At 43.9% G+C, this 6,669-nt stretch overlaps 1 protein-coding gene across 1 annotated transcript in view; it reads right to left on the bottom strand.

The window, feature by feature from the left end:
• The window catches only part of MYO1E (myosin IE), a 239,527-nt gene that overhangs the window by 231,835 nt on the left and 1,023 nt on the right, over positions 1-6,669 (bottom strand). The gene's annotated exons all lie outside the window — the stretch shown is intronic.

Here is a 6,669-nt window from a genome sequence, read left to right as displayed (position 1 = left end):
AAAAAAAAAAAAAAAGAAAAAAGAAAAAGGATTTCTAAAACAAGTGGAAAAATACAGAGCACAAATTGTATATTTGCCCCATAATTACAACCACATAAAAGCAATGTGTTTGAGGCCCGGTGTGGTGGCTCACACCTGTAATCCCAGCACCTTGGGAGGCCGAGGTGGGTGGATCACTTGAGGCCGGGAGTTCAAGACCAGCCTGGCCAACACGGTGAAACCCTGTCTCTACTAAAAATTAAAAAGTTGGCCGGGCGTGGTGGCACACACCTGTAATCCCAGCTACTCAGAAAGTTGAGGCAGGAGAATTGCTTGAACCTAGGAGGCAGAGGGAGGTTGCAGTGAGCCGAGATTGTGCCACTGCACTCCAGCCTGGGCGACAGAGTGAGACTCCATCTCCAGAAAAACAAACAAACAAACAAAAACGCAGTGCATTTGAATAGACTGGAAGGAAATCCAAAGACAAAAATAATTACTGTGTTAGGGTGTGGTAGTACTATGGGTGAATTCTTCTAAATTTCTTTTTTTTTTTTTTTTTGAGACCAAGTCTCACTCTTGTTGCCCAGACTGGAGTGCAATGGCGTGATCCAGCTCACTGCAACCTCCACCTCCCAGGTTCAAGCGATTCTCCTGCCTCAGCCTCCCAAGTAGCTGGGATTACAGGAGCCTGCCACCACACCCGGCTAATTTTTGAATTTTTAGCAGAGACGGGGTTTCACCATGTTGGCCAGGCTGGTCTCGGACTCCTGACCTCAGGTGATCCCCCCCACCTCGGCCTCCCAAAGTGTTGGGATTACAGGCGTTAGCCACGGCACCCCGCTGAATTCTTCTAAATTTCTTATAATGAAGTTAGTACAGTAATCTTCCACCTACAAGCAGACTTTCTTGAAAAGTCTGAGAAAGAAAACTACCTGGTCACGTCCAGACCCTTAAAGAATGATTTCCACCACTGTTTGGTAAGAAAAACTTTATTAGACTGGGATCTAATAAGGTTAGATCTGCACTGGATCAGATCTAACTTGGATTCTGGCACCAGCTCAGCTAAAACACAGCTAGGAGACTTTGGAAGTCATTTAACCTCTCTAGATCTCTCTGTGAAGCTAACAAATGAACTTAGGATAGAATTAAGCTCTCTTCTGGGCTTTCTACAATGTAGCCAATGTTTTACTTTCTATAATGTAGCATATGACCATAAAGTGCTATAAATGACTTTGTAACAAACATTATCAGAGCTAAAAAGACCCAAGAGAGTGTGCCCCCTTCACAGCAGTTATTATACTTATTCCAGGAAAGAGGGACCTGCTGGATACTGCAAATCTTTAGTGGGGCTAATTGTTCTGCCTTTGAGGCACAATGTAACCTCTGGAAACAGCTGAGAGGGATATGGTACAAAGTCTGGTGAGTAATAGGAATGATCACACTGGGCACTAAGGAGTTAAAAAATAAAAATGGGAGGCCTTCCCTCCTTCCCTCTTCTTCCCTTCTTTCTCTCTTTTTCTTTTTCTTTTTTGAGACAGAGTTTCACTCTTGTTGCCCAAGCTGGAGTGCAATAGCATGATCTAGGCTCACTGCAATCTCCGCCTCCCAGGTTCAAGTGATTCTCCTGCCTCCGCCTCCCAAGTATGCTGGGATTACAGGTGTCAGCCACCACACCTGGCTATTTTTGTATTTTTACTAGAAACGGGGTTTCACCAGGTTGGCCAGGCTGGTCTCAAACTCCTGACCTTAGGTGATCCGCCCACCTCAGCCTCCCAAAGTGCTGGGATTATAAGGCGTGAACCACAGGGCCCAGCCCTGTCTCTTTTTTTTCTCTTTTTTTCTCTCTCTCACTCTTACCCAGGCTGTAGTGCCGCAGTCACCGCTCACTGCATACTTGAACTCCTGAGCTCAAGGAATCCTCCCACCTCAGCCTCCCAAGCAGCTGGGACTACAGTGCATGCCACCACGCCAGGATAATTTTTAAATTTTTTTTTGGTAAAGGCCTGAACCACCACACCCGGCAAAAAATAGGTTTTATTACATAGCTCATAAATGACCATTCAAAAGTGCTTTGAACAACAACAATGACGTCATTCTCATGGTGGTAACTCAGAAGGGAGGGCCAACTTCATTCACATGTACAGTTTAAGTTCTATGGGTTGTCAAAGTCCATGTCACTATGTTAGGGCTGCTTTTATAGTTGTACTTCTCTCAAGTGTGGCTGTCCCAAAGATATATGAAAAAAATACTTTGCTAGGATGCCCGAAAAACCTTTTGTCTCTGCCAACATAAATTCTGAAATTGAAATTCAAAACACAATTTGTTTAGCACTATTACAGAATGTGATGATAAGGCTGAGATGTTTATTTTAATACCTTCGGCATTTAACCTTTAACCTCTTATTTACTCTTTAAATATCATCTCAGCATGCTGAGAAAAAGAAAAAAATGTTTAAACTCACCATTAAGAAACATTTTAATCACAGATTGGTAAAAACACAAGTTCCTGCATTTTTGCAAAAAAAAAAAAAAAAAGAGAGATGACTCAAACTTGGAAAATCATGACTGTACACAATTCCTATATATCCTACCATGACGTGTATAATACCTTGCACTTACATAGAAGATTTAAAATATTTCTGCTTTTTGAAGCAGATAAAAAGAGCTTTCTCAAATTCCTAACAAATCATAAGGCCCCATACTTGTCTCATGAGCAAACACAAGGCACTATATGTTGTCTCTCACTGAGTCTCACAGGCGCTCATCACATGCCCACACTAGCTAGGCACGGAAGCAAAATGTTGTATTCCGAGTTATCAGAATGCTCACCACTGCTCATTGTCTAGCCCTCAGGATAACTCCTGTGACAGACCTCCAATTCATGAGATTCAACTGAGAAAGGAGTGACAAACAAGAAGCCCATCATGTGACATTGGAGGCCATGGCATTTTCGGTGGAGGAAGGAGTTGAAGGGTTGAAGACAAAAGTTCAATTTGCAGCCTCACCACGCGTGGCACCATCCTACACAGGTGCTGAAATAGCTCCAAATAGTAGCAGCTGGATGCAGACTTTCCCTGTTATAATAGCTTAGCGATTGCATGGGCTGAAAATACCGGGCAGCTCCCTCTCTTTAGGGAGACCCAGTAGGAAGGTGCGGATGTGTCAATAAATATTGAATGCCACCACTGGGTATGTGGTGAACGTTTAGACATTCTTCCTGGTGCGTGAATGAGAAGAAGCACTGTGGTTCACAGAAGGACACCATGTTAAGACTTACAATAAAGTGGCTGCAAACAGCTAAACTGCAGGTGTGGTTGGCCCCTCTGAGATGATCAAGTCACATATAAAAATTGGCAGAGGCTGGGCATGGTGGCTCACGTCTACAGTCCTAGCACTTTGGGAGGCTGAGTTGGGCAGATCACCTGAGGTCAGGAGTTTGAGACCAGCCTGGCCAACACAGTGGAACCCTCTCAAAAAAATAAAAAAAAAAAGTTTGCAACCACTGACAAGGCTGTAGTCCTCAGCAAAAGTGTGGTGGAGGTGACTTTCAACTTCAGTGAATGTCTGCTTCTTCTACTTCTCCATCCCTCTCCATCCACTGCTCCACTCATTTTGTCTCCAAGGAGATGCCTGGGCTCTCAAATATTTCCCACTAGGACGCCCCACTGACACTTGTCCCTAGATAATGTCCCGGACTCTAGGTATTTCCCTAACCCTTTGCCTCCATCAGAACTTTTTTTGTGCTTGATCCCATTCCTTTCTGGTTTCGTTTTGTTGTATTTTGTTGTTTTGACTAGGAGACTGCTAGCTACCTGATAAACTAATCAGTGGAAATCAAGTAGGTTACCTTCCCAGGAAACATTCGAAATGTATTCCAAACTTTCTAAAGACATGCCATGCCATCACCTACAGGAACTTACCAACCTTATCATCAGCTATCCATCAGATTTCTACGTTGTAAATCTATTCCTGGGTATTCTTGTGTGTCATATCTATAATTTACTCACAAGTATATGCAAGTAAGGAAAAGGGAACAGATCTTGAACATGTTCTGAGGTGACGGTCAATTCAGATTTGCTCAAATATTTCTGTACATTTAATGCACAGAAACCTTGCATTAAAATGAATCACAACTTCTGGATCCAAAGTACACAGCAGATCTAGAGCCATAGGTTTGAGTCTATCAGAGAGTCCAAACCGGTCATGGGCACAAAAGCTGAATTTCCTTTGCAGATGATGATAAGCCCAGATTCTCCAAAGGAAGTCTTAGATGTGTATTACCATTAAAGTCAACAGAGATTTTTTTTGTACTCTGCTAAACAACCTACACTAAATTATAAAGATGTGCAGGTTTTTTTTTTTTTAACTTCTTCAAGTCTCCTAAGGAAAAAGACACAAATAACTATTGCCTGGTAGTGTTCTTAGTTTTCTCAAGATAGAAAAGTGTCCCAAAGTGAGTTTTCGGGAGGAAGATAGAAGGTGAACTACAAGCTGTACACTGTTTTCATGAGTCAGAAAATGAAAATGGCTATTTTCCTTATGAGTCACAACTGAATGAGTCTTAGTAGGGCCTCGGGTACAGATGGAGAGCCCTCCTACTATGCTTCCAGACTTCCTAAAAGACACATACACACAGACACACACACACTTACACCGAAGAAGTCCACAGTGTAGGTGCTCTCCCTATAGCCCAGCCAAGGGCCTTCTTTTTCTTCTTCTTCTTCTTCTTCCTAATAATTTTTAACAGAAACAGGGTCTCACTATGTTACCCAGGATGATCTTGAACTCCTGGGCTCAAGTGATCCTCCTGTCTCAGCCTCCCAAAGTGCTGGGATTACAGGCCTGAGCCACTGTGCCTGGCTGCCAAGGGCCTTCTGATGAATTTTACCCTCCACGCTAATCTTCAGCCACACCCAAAGAAGGTAATGTCCTTTCCCTTCCTGTTCTAAGCAGCTGAAGGGATACAACGTGGCCAGGCCTGGGCACATGTGGAACACAAAATGAAGTATCATTCAGCTTGACGGAATCTTACATGAACGTTAAATATTGTAACTTGGGTTTCTGATTATTTAAGATGATGCTCTATTCTAAGGCAACTTCACATACATAATGAACAATTTTTCAAGTCAGGAAAGAAATGATTAACTTCGGCCACATCACTCTGGATCCAGTAGATCTACCAATGGCACATCTCCTGTTTCAGGACAGCCGGCTGTTTCAGCTTTTCCGTCAGCGAACTGTGACCTCAGCAATCGTATCTGATGCACAGATAGTCGCCTGGCGGCGCACAACGTGCCCATCTGTGCTGATGGCAGGGAGCCCATCAATAGGTAAGTCACACCCTGTCCCCGGATAGAACCATCTCCTCCCTAGAGCATGCCTTCTTCGCATGCATTTGACCAAACCTCTACTTCATCTGCAATGGGGCTGAATTAAGCATGGTGTCCCAGGTTTTGGAAAAGGCAACCGAAACTGTATTTCAGTCCGTTCGGCATGAAAAATGAGTTTAACCGAGGGGAAGTTAATTTCCTCAAGGTACCACTCAAGTACTTAAATTCAGTAAGATTCTTTAAGTTCTTGACATAAACACATTGATTTTTTTAAGAAATATTGACCCACGGAAAATGATTACAGCAGTTCTCAAGTACCAGGACTATTACATTGCTTCAATTCAAGGGACCAGGTGCCCGGTGAGGTAGCTTCACCCAAACACAGGCCCAGTGGGAATGGTTCTCTGCTGGGGTGAGGGGAGGGGTCCAAAGTAACGTGGAGTAGACTGACTTCTTAAACCTTAAAACTGGAAGAGGAAATTTAGAGATGAAGTGTTCTCTTAGATGGGGCAAAAGTGACTTAATTTTGGACTATGTAAAAAGAAAAGGCTTTGGTCGAGGATGCCTTAAAAGGTTGCTCGTTGATATTTGTTTGTAATCATTCTTTTGAATAAACAGCATGGGGCAAGGGGGCGTCTGAGCTTCCTGTGCAGGTTTCGATGGGCCTCGGCTGCACCTCCCTCAGGCTGCTCATGGGGTTATCGATTTTTCAATTAGTGTTGTGCTGGTTATCATTTTGACTTGGTTCTCTTCCACAGCCATTAGAAAGCAGCAGCAAACCAGAAGAGGACGAGATCATCCACCTAAGCAGGACTACTTGAAAAGCAGCAAGTGTGGAAACTATGAAGACTTGTAATCGTTTTTTTTTTTTTCTTTTTTCTTTTTTTTCTTTTTTTTCTTCTTTTTTTTTTTTTTTTTTTTTTTTTTTTTGGTTTTCTTTCCCCCTCTCTCTCTGATGAATTGCCTATCTCTTCAAAATACAGTCCTTGCTTTTGTGCCCCGGAAAGAAAAATACACCACGCCAAAGCCCAAGGGAGGTGGCTAAGGTTATACAGGGAGGGAGGGGAGTGCAGCTGGACTGGGGAGATGGAATAGCAGAAAAGTCACAAGTCAAAGAGGTGACCCCTTCCATACATTCCCAAAGTGCCAAAGGGAAAAGAGCAACAAACTTGAAACTCGCGAGGGCGTCATTCCGTGCGAAACGTCCCCTGGATCCCCGAAAAGCCCCGGTCCCCTCGCGCTTGGGAAGGGGTGGGGTCCTCTTCGCGAGGTGTTTACTCGGCGTCCCGGGCGCCGAGACCTTCGGGGTCGGCGCCCGGCACAGGTCCGGGACGGCGTAGCTGCCGTCCGCGCCCGGATCG

Source organism: Colobus angolensis, unplaced genomic scaffold, assembly GCF_000951035.1.
Source record: "Colobus angolensis palliatus isolate OR3802 unplaced genomic scaffold, Cang.pa_1.0 Scaffold19, whole genome shotgun sequence".
Lineage (NCBI taxonomy): Eukaryota > Metazoa > Chordata > Mammalia > Primates > Cercopithecidae > Colobus > Colobus angolensis.
The sequence above is the reverse complement of the archived record's forward strand: the minus strand, read 5'-3'. Positions and strand labels throughout refer to the sequence as shown.